The sequence below is a fragment of the Macrotis lagotis genome, chromosome 1 (genome assembly GCF_037893015.1).
Source record: "Macrotis lagotis isolate mMagLag1 chromosome 1, bilby.v1.9.chrom.fasta, whole genome shotgun sequence".
NCBI lineage: Eukaryota > Metazoa > Chordata > Mammalia > Peramelemorphia > Peramelidae > Macrotis > Macrotis lagotis.
Window position 1 is genome coordinate 656,363,028 of NC_133658.1, and position 18,994 is coordinate 656,382,021.

The 18,994-nt window shown below is 35.8% G+C and overlaps 1 protein-coding gene across 14 annotated transcripts in view; it reads right to left on the reverse strand.

Annotated features, from left to right (window-relative positions):
- Positions 1 to 18,994, reverse strand: part of SLC39A10 (solute carrier family 39 member 10) — a 136,256-nt gene that overhangs the window by 62,387 nt on the left and 54,875 nt on the right. For 11 of the 14 annotated variants that reach the window (XM_074215454.1, XM_074215458.1, XM_074215451.1 and 8 more), the window contains one exon: positions 1,779 to 1,829. The exons of 1 other annotated variant lie outside the window; for it this stretch is intronic. The gene's annotated coding sequence lies outside the window, so the exon portion shown is untranslated. Of the gene's footprint in view, positions 1 to 88; positions 130 to 1,778; positions 1,830 to 18,994 lie in introns of all 14 variants that reach the window. 2 more of the 14 variants (XM_074215459.1, XM_074215449.1) reach the window with 1 other exon arrangement.

The following is an 18,994-nucleotide window of genomic DNA, read 5'->3' on the forward strand; positions in this document are numbered from 1 at the left end:
CCTTGAAAAAAATGATGGGTACAATTTACTATTGTATGTAATTGGAAAACAAATAAAATGTTTAAAAAAAAAGAAAAAACAAACAAACCTGGATTTACATGGATTGATGTTGAGTGAAGTGATTAGAACCTGGAAAACATTGTACATAGTAACAGCAATGTGTGTGGCTATGTGATTGGCTCACTCTTCTCAGCAATACAAAACTAAAAGAGTCATGACTAAAAATGTTATCAACATGCAGAGAAAGAACTATGGAGTCTGGATGAACATCTATGTATACACTATTTTCACTTTTTTTGTTCTGTTCCCTTTTGTTCTGTTTCTTCTTTAACAACATGTGGAAATCTGTTCACATGATTATATATGTATAAACTATATTAGTTTGTTTGCCATATTGGGGAGGGGGGATATGAGGAGGGAGGGAGAAAAAATTCAGAATTTAAAATATGAATGTTGAAAACTAACTTTACATATAATTAGAAAAAATAAAATACAATTTAGCAAAAAAAAAAACTAAGAGCTTTAAAAAAATAGCTTTGGAAATGGCCCCTTCTTCCTACTTTCATTTAAGACAGACCTTTGTCATTTATTACTTGGATTGTTATAATAGCTTTCTAGCTAAACCTTCTGCTGCCATTCTCCCTATTCTAATATATATTTCACATCCTACTCACATTTTTTGCTAAATAGTAATGGGTGGTGCAGTGAATGGAGTACCAGTCCTGTAGTCAAGAAAACCTGAATCCAAATGTGACTTCAGACACTAATTGTGTGGCCCTATACCCTGCTGGCTTTAGTTTCCTTATCTGTAAAAGGAGCTGGAGAAGGAAATGGAAACCATTTCAAAATTTTTTCCAAGAAAATCACAAATAGTGTCACAATTGGAATGATGGAAAAGCAGCAATATCAAAATGAAAGTTTAGAATCATGTTCTTTATCGAATAGTAAACCTTTATTTTAATATGGGTTATTACAAGATTTAGAAATGGAAAAGACAGTGATAATTTAATCAAATTATTTTGATTTACAAAGAAATCAAGATCCAGAGGTTAAATAATCTGCACCTGATCACAAGTAGCCAATCATAACTGGTATTAAAACTTTGATCACTAAATCCAGTATTCCTTCTGCTACACATAACTTAAGTGTGTGCTAGCTTTTTGGACTTAATGTCATTTGTGGCAGGGTCTGGATCTGCTCTGAATCTAATCCCCCTTTCCTTACTAATTCTTCTTGTCTCCATCCTTCTGCCATTTTCTGTTAATTTCCATGATGCATAATTGAACAGCTAGACATTTAGCAGCAATACCCCAGTATCTCCCTTCCTGATTCATTTAAGATGGGAAAGTCATGAAACATACCTGAGCAAGAGCTTACCTCCTCCCAATAAAATCGTTTTTTGTTTTTTTTTTAGTTTTTTGCAAGGCAATGGGGTTACGTGGCTTGCCCAAGGCCACACAGCTAGGTCATTATTAAGTGTCTGAGGCTGGATTTGAACTCAGGTACTCCTGACTCCAGGGTTGGTACTCTATCCACTGCACCACCTAGCCACCTCCTCCCAATAAAATCTTAAAAAGACCAAGGTCTCTCACTGCATCCAAGGCCAACTTCAGTGGCCATCATATGTGGCCCACTGGACTCTGGAGAAGAAGGTGAGACTGGCAACTTTGCACAGCCCTTTCTCATTTAAATCTAATGCATTTGCTTGTCATGACATTACATCCCTGATGTCATGATCCTACTTGAGAATAAAGGACAATAACAAAAATAGTACTTACCTCAGCTGCTTTGGTAAGTGATGAAGGAATCAGGTATCCTCCAGGAAGAAACTAGAAAAATGACAAGATCTTGATTTAACTTTGGATGTCAAATCCAGACAAAGATCTCTCAAAGGACCATTTTTTTATTTACTTCCTCCTTCTGTCATGGCTTGAAACTTACTGTACAAATACCCTGATAGACTTTTCAGTAACTTAAACTTGGTTACTTCCTGTGTCCTGACCTCCTCTATCCACATATTTATCCCACTAGATATCTAAAACCTAATTCCTTCCCTTGTACGATGAAGTGCCACTGCCCCTTCTGAAACCCTCTTAACCACAGCCAAAAGATTTGAGTCAGGAGACAAAGTTCTCAGACAATGGGAGAAGTCTTCAGGATATGGAAGTTGCTATATAATAGTTTGTATTGCTAAGATTTGACCTTTAGGTTAAACCAAGTTTCTCTGGAATGTGGGTGATAGGTGGAGAAACAAAGGTGGAGGTAATTACAAGACAAAAGCTTGGTCTTTAGGCAAGTTTCTCCTGGATGTGGGTTGTAGGTGAAGTTTAAAAGGAACAGGAACCACAAAAGGGAAATATTAAATCTAGCTTGATTAAATCTTAGCCAAATAGAGTTTAAATCAATTTTCAATTTTACAACTACCTAGCTTATTTTTAAAGTGTTCATTTTTTCCTAGAAAAAGATGTGAGCTCAGGAAAAGAAGTCAGACCAGAACACTTCAAATAATGGTTAATGTTATGTAGGAGGTTTCTATTGACAAAAAAGATTGTTAATATAATGACAGAAAATTATGTCAGAATTTCAATAATGTCCTTGTATTCCTCCTCTTAAGATATTCACTCTCAATTGGGTTGAGCTGAACCATTTCCTTTGTTCCACCCTGGGACCTGTTCTTGCAAACAAAGTCAGTTTGAGCCAGACCAACCCCAAAGAAAGTCCTGATGACTTTATTATTTTCTGGCATGAAGGGCAAAACAGCCAGAAAGCAGTATTTTTCTTGCTCAGATTGCTAAAGGCAACTGGCATTACATGACCAGATTTCACTACCTAGTGTGCATGCCTCCCCCTTCCCTCCTAAAAGTATAAGAATCTTTTTCCCAGGATGCAGTCTTGCTACCCTGTTATCTCCATTAAAGACGCTTTATTCTTTCACTCATGAGTTTGATTTATTTCAGGACTTGACACCAGAAATTAAATCAGAGATCTTGCATATAATTATCCCTATTAAAAAGGCTTTTAAGAAAGTTGGAAGACAAGGTCATAAAAACTGAGGTAAAAAAAATCTGTGTCTCATACAAGAATATTACAGCAACTCAGGATGTTTTTTTTTCCTCCAAGGCTAGTATGCTCAAGAGAGTAAGTGTTAAGGGAACATTTGAAATTAGCATCTTAACCAAGAATTAGGACTAAGGCAAAAACTATAAGGAGCACTCAGAAAGAAGTTTGTTTTTCTTTTTCATTTTTACCTGACTCGTTAATCATCATTAACTGCATAAAAATACTTGATGAAACCCTTGAATTCTTTTTTCTATCCTCAAAGTTAAACTGACACACAAGACAGAAGATGAAAGCATAGGTAGAATAGTGACAAATGTTTATCTAAAGCAATTTACAATATAAAGTCATGCCCATTTTTAAAATTCCTATTTCATTACTTTTAAACTCAGAACTGTATATTACTTGGCATAGAAATTTTCTTTTGTGCTTTGAAAAGAACTTTAATACAGTTTCTACCTTTACTAGGTCTATTCAGCTGAATGCAAACTCACTAGGCAATTCACCTCTGTCTCCTGGCTTCTCAGGCTTCTTTCAAGACTCAGTTGAAATTCTTTGTGCAAGTAGCTTTGCAAGATCCTTCCTCTCAATGCTAGTGCCTTCACTGTCCATTAACCTCCATTTTCATTGTATAGATGATTATTTGCATGCTGTCTAAACCATTAGAATGAGAGATCCCCAAGTACAACTGTTTTTGCTTTTCTTCCTATGCTTAGCACTCAGCACTTAGCACTTTACCCTTAATAAACACCTATAAATACTTACTCATTAATTATCAAATCTCAGTATAAGTGCAAGGGTAAGAGGTAGAAAATTAAAGGTAGAGATCAACCATGTTGATGATCCACTTTAGACATAATCAAGAGGCATTTCTTTACATCAGGCCTTTCTATATGCACTCAATAAAATTATAAGATGGTAAAAAAGCATATTTTATATGCATTAATATGCAATATTCATTTGTTCAGTCATTTTACAAATCACCCACTGATTTGATCACTATGTGTCAAACACTGAACTAGTTGGAGTGATTAAAAAAAAACAAATACAGGATTTTCCTATCCTTTTGGGTTTTTTTTTTTTAACAAGGCAAATGGGGTTAAGTGGCTTGCCCAAGGCCACACAGCTCAGTAATTATTAAGTGTCTGAGACCGGATTTGACCCCAGGTACTCCTGACTCCAAGGCTGGTGCTTTATCCACTACACCACCTAGCCGCCCCAGTTTCCTATCCTTTTGTACTAATGTATCAGTTAATATAGACTAGAACCTCCTAAGAACAGAGATTGCATTGAATTTCTCTTCTCTACAATACAAAGTAGGACCTCAACATATATCAAAAACAACTAAACTATTTGAATACACATTAATAGAAAAAAGAACTTAAATTTTTAAAGAAGCTATCTATTGGCTATTGGGGTTTATCATTTTTGTTACACTTTCAATATAGTTTGCAAATAAAAAGTAGCTCTGTTTTCATTGAGCAGCCTTTCTTTGAGGCCATTTCAAATGCCTAAAACTTAATATAAATCAATACTTTCAGTATGTCTTGGATTACCACATTTTAAGTAAAACTTTAGTCAATGGGTAGAACAGACTCTAAATTCATTGAAAGTCTAGAAATATGTTGGAAAAACCAAGTGGAAATGATTCTGCTTGGAATTACCTTTTAATGGAAGGAAAAGAATATGATTGGTATAAATGATCTCTAGGACATAACTTTTACAAATAAGTATATCTTAGACATTTTACTTTTTCTTCTATATCAATTACTATATTTTTTGTTCTATTAAAAACTCATAATTGCAAGTAGTTGAAATTATTTAAGTACAAATTATAAATATAAAAGATAGTCTTCAAAAATGTGAAATGTTTGGTGCCTATTAGTTACATAAAACTTACTAAATGCCTTTCAATTAGTTTTGAGAAATAAGAATTGTGAGGAATGTAGGATATTGCTCTTTACAGGGTGTGGAAGGGTCCCTTTGAAATCCATTATAAAGGAGGAATGGCCCCAGCCAATCACAAAACTGGGAGAGTTTTCCTAATCCCATTCCAAAAATGACAAACCCAAGATTAAAAGAAACTAGTCCTCAACAGGTCAAGAGAAACCTAGAGATCTTGACCTAATGCAACTGAGTTTCCACAATTAGATAATTGAATATTATCCCACACAGCATATCACGTGTCATATGATGGGAGGGGGATCATATTAGGGGCATGTCATGGGATGAGTGGACCTCTTAGATTGTAACTCAAACTCTGAGAACCTATGAAAATTCAAGAGGGGAGGGGAAAGATTTTCTGAAGACTATAAATTACCTGATGTTCGCATGCTACCTCAGGCTCATGCTAGGTGAGGTACCTGTATCCTGCAGGTTTTGTGAATAAAATCTACAATTTTCTCTCACTCTAGCAGGTTTTTCTTTCATTGATTTATATCAAAAATTAAAATAGTTTTTAACATGTCTTCTATGTGCAGAATATTGTACTACAGTCACAAAGATGAATAAGACATGGTTCCTAATTTCAAGGAACTTCATATCTATTAGAACAAAGTTTTCTTTCTTTTTTTGACAACTAGCTTTTATTTAAGTTTAGCACCAAAAGAGATGCTAAATGGCACCAGATGTAATCAACATTTATACTAGTACAGCAATGGTAATGGATTAATCTGAAAAAAAAAGTCATGCCTCAGAGCTTTTGGTTATTACAATGGTATATTCATTTATGTGTTCAAATAATGATTGAGAATGTACAACTTCTATGGAAAACCAGATTAATTAAAAAAGTTGAAGATGGGAGATTAAGTACAACACATTCAATTACTCTTTATCTGTAGTATGCCAAATACTCTATCACCTGATTTCACATTTCTTTTATTCTAATCAGAGAAAAGAATAAGCAAAACAAACTTATTTTGGTCTCCCAATGTATATAATTAAAAATAAAAGATTATTGGGAGGTACTTCATAAAGTATAAGAAAAATTAATCTATCAGGTAAACATTTATATATCATGTCTGAAGTTCAAGTCTTTGAAGGAATTTGAGGAAATTGTTTTCTCCTGTAATGGTTTCTCCTGTAAGATGATGCTCTTGGCACTCTCTAAAAAGTCTCAGTACATCAATCACTTTGGCATACTCTCATTGTAATTAAATGTTACCACAAGTATCATGAGTAGAATTCCTTCCCTTAGAAAGGATGTTATATACTGAAAAGAAAGCCAACAATGATTGAAAGACAATTATATTCTTTTCTTAGCCTTATCACATGTTTGTTTTTCTTTATATTCCCAGCAGTTTCTGCACATTATAGGTACTTATTTTTATTGACTTCACTATTTAAATAAACTATGCACCTGAAATAGGGCCAGTACAATAGAGAGAGTTTGGACCTTGGTCTCAGGAAGTCAGGTTGAGGTTCTGCATTTAACACAAATAAGTTATTTGATTACTATAGGAAGTCCTTCAGGGCTACAGACTAATCTTTCATCAAATTTAATCCTAAACAAGATACCACTCTTAGTTCTTGATGTGGAAATTCCTTCTTGGAACAGTCATAGATTCAGATTAGGTCTTCTTTCAAAAAATTTATAATAAATTGTAAATTTAGTGTTCCATGATATCTACAACATTAATTAACCTCTCTCTAAAGCTAATTTGGAAACAGAAAAGTTTTGTGACTGTAAGCAAATCACAAATTCTCTTGGACCTTCATATGTAAAATAAGATTCATTACTTAATTCTCAGAACTTTGTAAGTCTTAAAGCATTATATTAAATGTGAAGTTATTTCTTATCTGCATAATCCTTAGCTATATATGTTCCTTCTTTCTATCCCTTATAGTCTGATGACAGTCACTAAAACTGTTGCATTCTTCCTTTTCCTGAACTAAGCATCTTTAGGCTATGCTTTAGTCAATAAATTGGACTTTGCAGAGAAGTTGCAGAAAGATTACGCAAAAGCTACTGGGAAGTCATTCCTCTTCAGTTTTCCCATCTGACTCAGACACATAGGAATTGCTAGTTACCTACCTAACTGGACAAGATATGACATTCTCTTGATTCAGTATGTCTGCCTCCTTCCTCGATTCCCACATCTTCCTTCTTCTCTCTCAATGGAATTATGCATGTACTGAAATTTTTTTCATTATTTCAGCTCTCATATGTGAATTACTTTCATCTCAACCTCATCTTTTCATATATAAAAAAGGATAGTCCATCTATTTTTTACACCATAGAAACAACTGTGAATTCAGAATCAGGTTTGAGTTTGAATCTCCAATTTAATTATTTGGTATTTCTATGACTTGGGCAAGTTATTAATTACTCTAGGCTATTTCCTCACCTGTATAAGGAGGGGGCTGGAAAGGAAGATTTTGGTCTATATGATGTCCTTCTATTTCTAACATTTCATGATTCTGGGTAAAAACTAATATTAAACCTGTCAATTCTTTACTGTTACTAAGGAAAGTCTCTAGTTTTTCCATCCTCAAATGCTAGAGAAAGGTAGGTGTCACATTGGATAAAGCTTCGGATCTGGAGTCAGAATGACTTCAATTGAAAACTGGTTAAATAATAGCTATTCAACCCGGCTTGTCACTTTAACTCTGAATCAGTTTCTTCAACTATAAAATGGAAATAATAATAGAATCTCCCTCAAAGGGTAGTAGTGTGAATCAAATGAGATAATAAAATACTTAGCCCAGTCCCTGCCCCATTGTACAATATTGCTTCTACAAATACCTTCTCCCTTCTTCTTCTCACAAGTTTCTAGTTTTTTTGTCACCATAAAACAGTTGTTTTAAATATTTTGTGTATTCATATTCATATGTGTATATATGTATATATTACATATCTTTGACTTTTTTCTTTATCTTTGATCTCTTTAAGGAGACCTATACTTGGCAATGGTATAGTTGGTTCAAAGGGTATTTTGAATCACTGTTTAGTGATTTAGGGGGAAGTAAATTGAAATTGTTTTCCAGAATAGTTAGATTATTCATAACAGGTCTATCATTAATTTGTATCTGTGGGCCTATTATCCCTCCAACATGTTTTTTTTGCCTTTTTTTGCCATTTTTCCCCCAGTCTGATAATGTGAAGTACAAACTCAGAATTCTTTTAACTTTCATTTCTTTAATTATTAATGATTTGGAGCATTTTTTAATATGGAAAAACATATAAACTGATATGAAGTAAAGTGAGCAGAATCAGAAGAACATCAATATTATAAAATGAGCATTTTGACTAAATTATCAATCATAATTCTAGAGAACCAATACAGAATACTAGCTACTTTATGACAGAGAGGTAAAGAACTACTTAAAATGAATAAGAAATTCATTTTTGAGGCTAAGAATATGTTTGGCTTGGTAGGGCTTGACTAAAACAGGGATTCTGTATTTCTTTTATTTTTTTTTCAGTGGCGGTGGTGTCAATAGGATAGATTTCTCACTGAACCCCCCCTACTAAAATAATAATCAAAGAGGAAAGAAATTAAAATTAAGAAGGAACCACTCCAGATTCTTTGCCTAGAAAACTCTAACACAGAGTTGGACTGAATAACAACCAAAAGGAACCACCAAACAACAACCCAAAAGGAAAGGCTTCTTTTAGAAGATTATTCAATTAGGTCTTAAAGAAGACAAGGAAATTAGTAGGTAGAAATGAGAAGGGTGAACATTCCAATCATGAGATATAGCTAGAAAAGAAACCAGAGATGGAGAAATCAAGTTTTTTGTTTATATAACAGCAAGAAGGCCAGTGCCACTGGATGAAAGAGTACATGTTGGGAAGTATGATATAAGAAGACTGGAAAGGTAGGTAGAAAGTGACTAGGTATAGTCCTGAGGACTTTTATTCCAGGTATAGAAAAAAAGAAGCTCAATGTTCATCTTCTTGATTTTTCCACAAAAATGTAATTCTTCAATAAAATAGCAGAATATGAATTAGTTAATCCTTTTATAAGAAATCAAAAAGCAGAAATACAAACTTTAGCTTTATTCAAAGTTTTTACATATTGTCTCCTTAATCTAAATGTAACTTGCAGTCAATTACTATTTAAAAATCTTGATTGTCTACTTATTCCAAATTTTGACAGGGTAGAAGATAAAGATGGTGATACTGCTCCAAAGACTATTTAGAAAATAAAAATAAGTTGCTTTTAGAGTAAGATGCTCTAAAGTAGGTTTTGAACTTAGCTTTCTTTCTACCTTTCTTGTGCATTTCCTAGTTAGAAGAGAAAAATGTCTGTTACTAACTCCAGTTATCTTTTTTTCCCCTTTCTTGTGGTATAAGGAGAGTGGTGAAGTGGTGTCAGTTAAAAGTAATTATCTTTTAGAAACTAAAGGGGATGCTTATAAAATGAGGGAATGACTATATAGGTTATAGTATCTAAATGGGATGGAATACTTCCGTGCTGTAAGAAATGAAGGGGATAGTTTCAAAGAAACTTAGGAAGAATTGGATGAACTGATGTAAAGTGAAGTGGGGCAGAACCAGACATTGTTAGGACAAATAAACAAGACTTAGGAATTCTGGTCAACACAATGGATTTTTGAAGAAAGATGCTATTCTCAAGATAAAGAAGTGACATTCTCAGATTGCAGATGGAATTATGTGCTCTTTTCCCTCTTTTGTCTTTTTTGCATGACAATACACATTTATAATAGCCTTTTGGTTGCCTTTTCAATGGGTGAAAACAGGGAGGAAAATAGTAAAAATTTTAAAAAATAATAATTTTAAAATAATCAAAATAATATGTATATTATACATATAATAAAAATTTTTTAAATAAAATTATGTTTGGATAATTGGAATGGGAATGGGATAGTGGAATGGGATAGTGAATGGACCCCCACCATTATAGAAGTAAGCCTTCAAAAATTATAGGGACTATACCTGATATCACCCCAGAAAACTTTTCTATGCAGTTGGTCTCATTCTCCATTACTATCTTAATTAATTCATCATTACCAAATTCATAGGTCAGAATCCTCTCCTGAGACAAATTCAGTTGATGTTGGAGTAGTCTAGCAACCTTCTCCCTAGAGTCTATAGGACTGGAAATGGGTAAGAGGAGCATCATAGCGTTATAGTTCAACTTAAAAGTCAGTCCTGGAGAAAGGGAGGAAGGTAGAGTAGTATTTCCCTTTCCTTATTTCTTAACTTTTAAAGTCAGAAACACTGATCAAAAATATTAATGCTTATAGCAAAACCCTAGTCATCCCACCAAGGTTACATCTCAATTCATTAGAAATATAAAAATGAGTACTGGACTACACATTTAGAACCGAAAGGAATCTTGGAGGTGATTGGAAGAAACTGTGTTTAAGAGAGTTGCCCAAGATCATACAGTGGTAAAGTAGGGTCTCCTTTAAATGAAAAGACTGAAACAGTGTCTTTTTTTAACTACTAAATAAAATAATCTTGGGCCAACTTGCTTTTCTTTGTCTAGCAAGTATTTTTAAATAAAGCAGAAAAGCTTTATAGGAATAAGTATAATGACCCTTTCTCCATTTTTATTCTCATCGATTTTTGGGTAAGACTTTGATACAGTCAATCACCTTCTTATGTTAGATATTCTCATATCATTAGGTTTTCATGACAGTATTCTTTGATCTCTTTGATCTCCTCTGACTGACACTTCTCAGTCTCTTTGCAAGATCTATATCCATGTTATACTCAGGAATCTTAGGTATCCCCCAAGACTTTGTCCTTGGTCAACTTTTCTTCTCCCTCTATAGCCTAGTTTAGTCATATCATCAGCTTACATTGATTCAATTATCTAATTTATGCAAATGATTCTAAGATCTATTTATTGAATCCTAATCTCTCTGCCAAGTTGGTTCCTTGACATCAATGTAAAAACAGCTGGTTATTAACTTTTTAATTTTCTATAAGATTATGTTAACAATTTGCAAAGAGACTAAGATTTTCCCTTCTTTAAATAATTTTTTTTTTTTAGATTTTTGCAAGGCAAACAGGGTTGAGTGGCTTGCCCAAGGCCACACAGCTAGGTAATTATTAAGTGTCTGAGGTTAGATTTGAACTCAGGTACTCTGGACTCCAGGGCCTATGCTCTATCTACTGCGCCACCTAGCTGCCCCACTTTAAATGATTTTAAGACTGTCTTTAAAACTGTTTTAGTTGTAGCATTTGTTTTTATATCACCTTTTTTGAATGTATCCCTTTCTTTCTCTACCTGAAGAATAAAAAAAAAGAAAAAAGCAGTTTGACAAAACTAACCAACACATATATCTTATAGAAAATGCTCTGTCCCAACTCATAGCTTCCTACCTCTGCAAAAAAAAGGGGGGAGGGCCATTTTCTCAATTCTTCTTCAGAAAGTAATTATTTTAAAAGTATGAGAAATATAGGATTGATTTTAGATGTCTAAAAAAAAAATCTATCACTGTACTTTAATTTTACCTGAGCTGATGGGGGGGGGGGGGAAATGGAAACCAAACAAAAGACTGGCCAACATTTCAAATGTTAAAAATTTATGTCCATAGGGATGGAGACCTAATAAGCTACAATCTGTCATTCTCCCCAGGAGACAATACAAATAATATTTTGTCTTATGACTTCATTTTATGCTTAATGGATAAACTGGAAGCTGTGCCCATGTGGAAACCAAATCATTTTTAGCAGCAATATACATGTACTGTATCCATCTTAATAGCATATAATCTACCAAGTTTAACCATGTGCAATGAGTAGAATAAAAAAGCATGAAACATCCTAATTCACTATTTATATAATTCATTATTCTTAAGGATTTATGAGTTTTACATATTTTGTTGTTCAGGTTATTGACTGATAATGAAATATGAAAAATATACTGAAGGAAAAATGGTAGTGCTACAACTGTATCTTATGCCTTAATTTTTCTTGAATTATGAGTTTTGCTTTTCTCTCCTGTTTGCACTCTGCCTTAGAAATCAAAATGTTCTGTTATTTTGTGTGTGTATGTGTGTGTGTATGTTTGTGTATGTATGTATTGGCAGCCAGGCAGGAAAAGAGGGAGGGGGGGAGAGAGGGAGGGGGAGGGAGGGAGAGGGAGGAAGGAGGAGGAGGAGGAAGGAAGAAGAAGAAAGAAGAAAAAAGGAGGAAGAAAAAGAAAGAAGGAAGAAGAGGAAGAAGAAAGAAAAAAGAATGACAGAAAGAAGAGGAAGAAGAAAGAAAAAAGAATGACAGAAAGAAGAAGAAGAAGAAGAAGAAGAAGAAGAAGAAGAAGAAAAGTGGAAAGGGCAGGGAAGGAAGGAGAGAGGTGAGAAGGGAAAGTGGAGAGTCTCATAATTGTCTCATAATTTTGGATAAGTAAGCCTATGACAGAATATGTAAAATAATTATATAAGTATATATATATATATATATACATATATATATATATATATATATACATATATATATATATATATATATGCCCAACACTATTTTTTCTTTTTAAAGTGATTTTGGCATCTTTTGTCTTTATATCACCTTCATGTTTGCATATATTGTTCCTCTTTATGTATTATCTTATCCCTTTAGAATTTAAAAAATCCTTGAGGGTAGGAACTTGTTTTTTGTATTTGTGTCTCAGTATTAGAGTGTGTATTTGTGTCTCAATATTGGACAGTACTTAGTCCAATATTAAGAACATACTGAGTGCTTAATCAATTCTTTACTTATTTATCTATATATATTTTTTTCTGTAATTTATTTAATCACTTTCTCCATCCTCTACACTATTCCACAAAATATGTTGGAGATAAGAACAATGGACTTTGAAGTCAGAAGATCTAGGTTATTCTAGGTTCTACTACTTACTACCTATGTTATATTAAGTGATTAACTTTAGCCCCCTGGGACTCATTTTCCTTCATTTATAAATTGAGGGATTTGACTTTAAGATCCTTTCAATCTCTATATCTATGAGGCTATGAATCATAGCTTTGAATGCAAAAGTTAAAATCAACTGTGCAGTTTGCTCTTGACTGGATTTGTTGTACCTTTGTCCGTTGGATGGTAATGGATTAGGCACTATGAGAAGTCCATGAACAACTTCTAGGACCTTATTTTCATCCTGGGTTTTAATAATAATGACTCATTTAATAGTGCTTTATAATTATAAAATATATCATGTAACATATATCATATACATCTATTTATAATTAAGGAATTAGGTTTCACATTACTGTAGCACATTTACAAATGTAAAAGCAGAGGTTCAGTGAGGTTAAAATCTTGTCCAACATTACACAGGTAATGATGGAACTGAAACTCAAATCCAGTTATGATTACAAGTATAGTATTTTTCTGTATTTAGAAAAAAATAACCTTTGATAAATACAGACAACACTACCTTAGGGTTTACAAAAAGTTTACACATAAGACTATATTAGAAGTTTATAAGAGAGTTATTAAAGGTAATATGATCTCTATCTTATAGATAGGGAAACTAAAGCTTATAGTGGTGCAGGAATTTACTCATGCTCATATAGCTGTGTCAGGAATAGGATTTAAATTATAGTCTTCCACATTCCAAATTTAGCACTGTATGAAACAGTAGAGATCTAAAGAAAAACAAAAATAGCCCCTACCCTCAAGAAGCACACATTCTAATAGTGGAGACTACATATAGATAACTAGGTACATATATTCAGTTGATGGAAGTTAATCTACAAGGGGAAGGCATTAAAAACTGGATATCAGAAAAGACTACCTGTAGAAGTTAATATGTAAGCTTGATCTTGAAGGAAGCTAGGGAAGCTAAGAGACAGAGGAGAAGGGATAGAGCATTCCAGGCAGAGGATAAAGGCAAAGAGATGGGAGATAAAGGGGAACAAAGTAGGAAAGCAGGAAAAGACCAGGTTATAAAGAACCCTGAATACAGAATAGGAGATTTTCCTTGTTTATTTTGTTTTGTTTTTATCTTAGAAATAATAGGGAGCCATTGGAATTTGTAGGCAAAGGAGAAATATGCTCAGTTCCATTTGAGAAAAATCACCTTGGCCGCAGAGAAGATTGAATGGAAATCAGTGGTGTTGCAGGTTTGCAGGTCTGCAACCAACATTGAGTTCACCGGAAGAAAATGTGAAGATCTCATTTTCTTAACACTATGGCTACCAGGATCAGATCGAATTAAACTATAACTTTTTTGAAGACAACATACACATTTTCAAAACCTCATATTTATTGACAGAGCAACTTTCAATTTTGTGTGGTCACTCTTTTCTTGTTAATAAGTTTGTTTTTGTGCAGTACTGTAATTTATGAGATTTATGATTTTCTTCCTCCAGCATTCATATTGCTGAAGGGAATGCAACTTCTTCCTTTCTTCCAACCTGCTTTTCTTCCTGCTTCCCTTTCTTCTTTCCTTCATTTCTCCTCTCATCTCTCCACTCTCCTCTCCACATAGAAAACATACCTTTACCTGCAGGTGCTCTGTCAAAAGGAATAAAAATGGGGCAGCTAGGTGGCACAGTGGATAGAGCACTGGCCTTGGAGTCAGGAGTACCTGGGTTCAAATCTGACCTTAGGCACTTAATAATTACCTAGCCACTTAACCCCACTGCCTTGAAAAATCTAAAAAAAAAAAAAAGAATAAAAATTTTGGTGGCTGAAACCTAGCAAGATATCTTGAGCTTTACAAGATAGATTTCTTTTATATGGACCATGCCTTAAACCCAGATCACTCTGGTTCTCATCTATTAATTAACAATAAATGCCAGCCCAAGTCTCACTTGGTCATTGTTTGGATTCTGATAGCAGAGTGAATGTAAATAGCAATTGTTTGTTTTGGCCAGAAATCTGATTTTTTTCCCCTCCCAGATTTATTTATTTTTTCTGACTGGGTAAAAAAAGACCATTCTTTCCCTCATTTTTCCCTAGGTTTAATCACTGAATGGTCATTACCTCAGATAAACTGAGACTTAGTTAAGACCTTAACTTAAAAAGGCCAAAACATCCTACTGCATTCAGGGTCATCTCCAATAGTCCTCATCTGTATTTAACTCCTGAATTCTGATGGCTCCACAGGAAATCATGAGGCTGATGACTTTGCACAGTTCTCCCTCACTTAAATCCAATTCATTTGCTAGTTTTGACAACTCCTTCCTGATGTCTTGGTCCTCTGAAAAGAAAGGACAAACAACAACAATATTGCTGTACGAGGTTATATGAACTTAGAGATATAATTGTACCCCTTCAAAATGAGAAAATATAACACAAAGTGTCTTCTTAGTTTTAAAAATTGTATTGCTCTATTTTAGTTTTACAAAAATCTCTTCTCTGAACATGTTCATGTTTCCTTCCCACATTAAAGCTAAAACTGTCTGATAATACGATTATGACCAATGTGAAATTTTATGTTCTTATAGCTTATCATTTTTAACAGAAAGAAAGTGTATTTCAGGCTCATTTGCCTGGAACCAGCATTGGCCATTGAATTTGATCTGATTTGATCTGATTTTGTTGTTGTTGTTGTTGTTTAGGTTTTTTGCAAGGCAAATGGGGTTAAGTGGCTTGCCCAAGGCCACACAGCTAAGTAATTATTAAGTGTCTGAGACCGGATTTGAACCCAGGTACTCCTGACTCCAGGGCCGGTGCTTTATCCACTGCCACCTAGCTGCCCCGATCTGATTTTTAATGTCAACTTTTGTAATTTATGCTTCTTATGCATATTGTAGATTTGCCTCTACTTTCTTTGACCTGCATAAATTCTTCCAAGTATCCCCAGTCAATCTGAATATTTCATATTTTTATAATCATATTCTATTAAGTCCTATACCACAATTCTCTCACTACTGACTCATTCCTCCATCCTTCCACTTCTATGACTTTATTACTGAAACCTCTTTCTTACAAGGTCACTAATGACCTAAATACCAAATCAAGAGATTTTTATATAATCAGACCATGATCCTTCTCCCTTTTCTCCTTTTTCCATCTGTTAACCTTAGAAAAAAGATAGCCAATATTGCTATTGGCAATGGCTTAGGAATGGTGGTGGCTGGAAGATAAGAAGCCACCGGGTAGAAAGTGATAATGGTCCAGATGACAGATAGAGAGGCATGAAGCTGGTCCAGGGTGGCCTGAACTCTAACTGTTGGTAGACCCAGAAGCAAGAAGATGCTCTGGGGGGGGTGGGGGTGGAGCCAAGATGGCAAGAGGAGAGGACTGTCTCTTAGTTGCTCTGGAGCAAAACTTATAAACCAAGGACTCTAACTACAATTTCGAGATACAGAACCCACAGAGGGATCCAGTGAGGCAATTCTCCAACCCAAGGTAACCTGGAAAAGAGTGGAAAGGGGCTCGGCTCCACAGGGTCGGAGGGGTGGCCCACCAGAGTGGTGGCCCACCAGAGCTAAGGAACTTCAGCCTCCCAGAGGCAGCCCCAGGGTGCTGGGAGCCGCTGCTCACAGCAGCAGGGGAGTTTCCTGATCTACACTCTGGGGAGCATCAGGCACAACTTGAGGGAATGAGGTGGGGGGAGGACCTCTGCCAGAACAAGCACGTGAAGCCCAGCCCTCAGGGCACACAGCGAAAAGTGTGGCCAGGGCAGCCCAGATCCAGGAACCAGAAGCAGGTGGAGCTGGTAAGCAGGAGTCCCCAGGGCATGACTGAGCTAAGCCTAGGGAGGGGAGTGAAGAGAGACTGCCGAGCTCTGTCCTCTGTCCCTGGAACAGGACTCTGGGGCTCTGACCACATTCAGATCCTGATCGCAGTCTAGGTCCCCCCTAGGACAGCAGCCCCCCCCACCTCAGCCCCATGGCAGAGGGGTGTGCTTGTGGTCATTCACAGACCAGGAGGGAAGACAGAGCCTCACACACGGAGATCCTTATGGGGGGTATCCCACTAATACTCAGAAGTTCAGGAAGCACCCCCAAACCAGGCACAGGCTGGAGAAATGAGTAAGCAGAGAAAAAAGAGGAACACCATTGAGAAATACTTTGCCTGTGATCCTAAGAAGGATCAAAACATGCAATCTGAAGATGAGGAAGTACAAGCTCCTGCATCTAAAGACTCCAAGAAAAACAGAAATTGGGCTCAGGCCATGACAGACTTTGAAAATCAAGTGAGGGAGATAGAAGAAAAATTGGGAAAAGAAATGAGAGAGATGCAGGAAAAACATGAAAATCAATTCAGCAGCTTGGTCAAAGAAATCCAAAAAAAATGCTGAAGAAAATAGCATGCTAAAAACCAGCTTGGGTCAAATGGATAAAACAGTTCAAAAAAGTTATTGAGGAGAAGAATGCTTTAAAAAGCAGAATTGGACAGATGGAAAAAGAGATAAGAAAGCTCTCTGAGGAAAACAAATCCTTCAGACAAAGAATAGAACTCAGGGAGATTGCTGATTTTACCAGAAATTAGAACTCAATACTTCAAAACCAAAAGAATGAAAAATTAGAAGAAAATGTGAAACATCTCATTGAAAAAAACAACAGATATGGAAAACAGACTTAGGAAAGATAATTCGAAAATTATTGGAATACCTGAAAGTCATGATCAGGAAAAGAGACTTGACATCATTTTCAAAGAATTACTATAGGAAAATTGCCCTGATATTCTGGAAGCAGAGGGCAAAATAGAAATGGAGAGAATCCACCGATCTCTCCAAGAAAGAGATCCAAATAAAACAACCCCCAGGAACACTGTAGCCAAGTTCCAGAAATCCCAAGTCAAAGAGAAAATATTATAAACAGCCAGAAGGACACAATTCAAATATTGTGGAGCTGCAGTTAGGATCACACAGGACTTAGCAGCAAATGCATTAAAAGCTCGTAGGGCTTGGAATATAATATTCTGGAAGGCAAAAGAGCTTAGAATGCAACCAAGAATCAACTACCCAGCAAAACTGAACATCCTCTTCCAGGGAAAAAGCTAAACTTTCAGTGAACCAGGGGAATTTCAAATGTTCCTGTTGGAATGGCCAGAGCTGAACAGTAGGTTTGATCTTCAAATACAGGACTCAGGTGAAGCATAGAGAGTGGAGGAGAAGGGGAAAATATGAGGGACTTAATGATGATGACCTGCATGTATTCTGGTATAGAAAAATGACACTGATTATACTCATATGAACCTTCTCATTTAACAGAGCAGGTAGAAGGAGCTTTTATAGATGAAGCACAGGAGAAAACTGAATTTCAAGATATATTGTGGTGTAAAAATGGAGTCAATAGAAAAAAGGGAAATGTAATGGGAGAAAGAAAAAGGAGAGGAGGAATAGGCTGAGATATTTCATATAATAAGAATTTTCTTTATTACAATGAGCTATTGCAATGATATGAAGGGGGGAGGTGAGGGGGAATGAGGGAATCTTTGCTCTCATCAGAGGTGGCTAGGAGAGGAAACAGCATATATACTCAATGGGGTATAGACATCTGTAGTAAGCAGGAGAGAAGGGGGACAGGGGGAAGGGGGAGAATGTGAGTGATGGAGGAGAGGATGGATCATGGGGGGAGAGTGGTCAGATATAACACATTTTCTTTTTTTTACTTCTTGCAAGGGGCTGAGATTGGATGGCCTGTCCGGCACCATAGGGCTGGGTGGATGCTGGGTAAGGGGTGGTATGTGGGCTTGGGGCCTCTTGGCCCCAGGGCTAGGGGTCTGTCTGCTGTGCCACTCAACTACCCTACAGCAGAGACAAAGTGAAAGGAGAGAGAAAATATAGTTCATGGTAGCAGAGAAGTATGAATGGAGGGAGTTGCGATCAGCAATGGCAACGGTGGAAAAGTATGGAAGTAACTTTTGTGATGGACTTATCCTAAAGAATATGATCCACCTGTGACAGAGCTGGTGGTGTTGGAACACAGACTGAAGCACATTTTTAATTACTATTATTTTCTGGGGGGTGTTGCAGGGCAAATGGAACTGGGTAGCCTGCCTGGGGCCGCACAGCTAGGTGATTGTTGGGTTTCTGAGGCCGGATTTGGACCTGGGTGCTCCTGG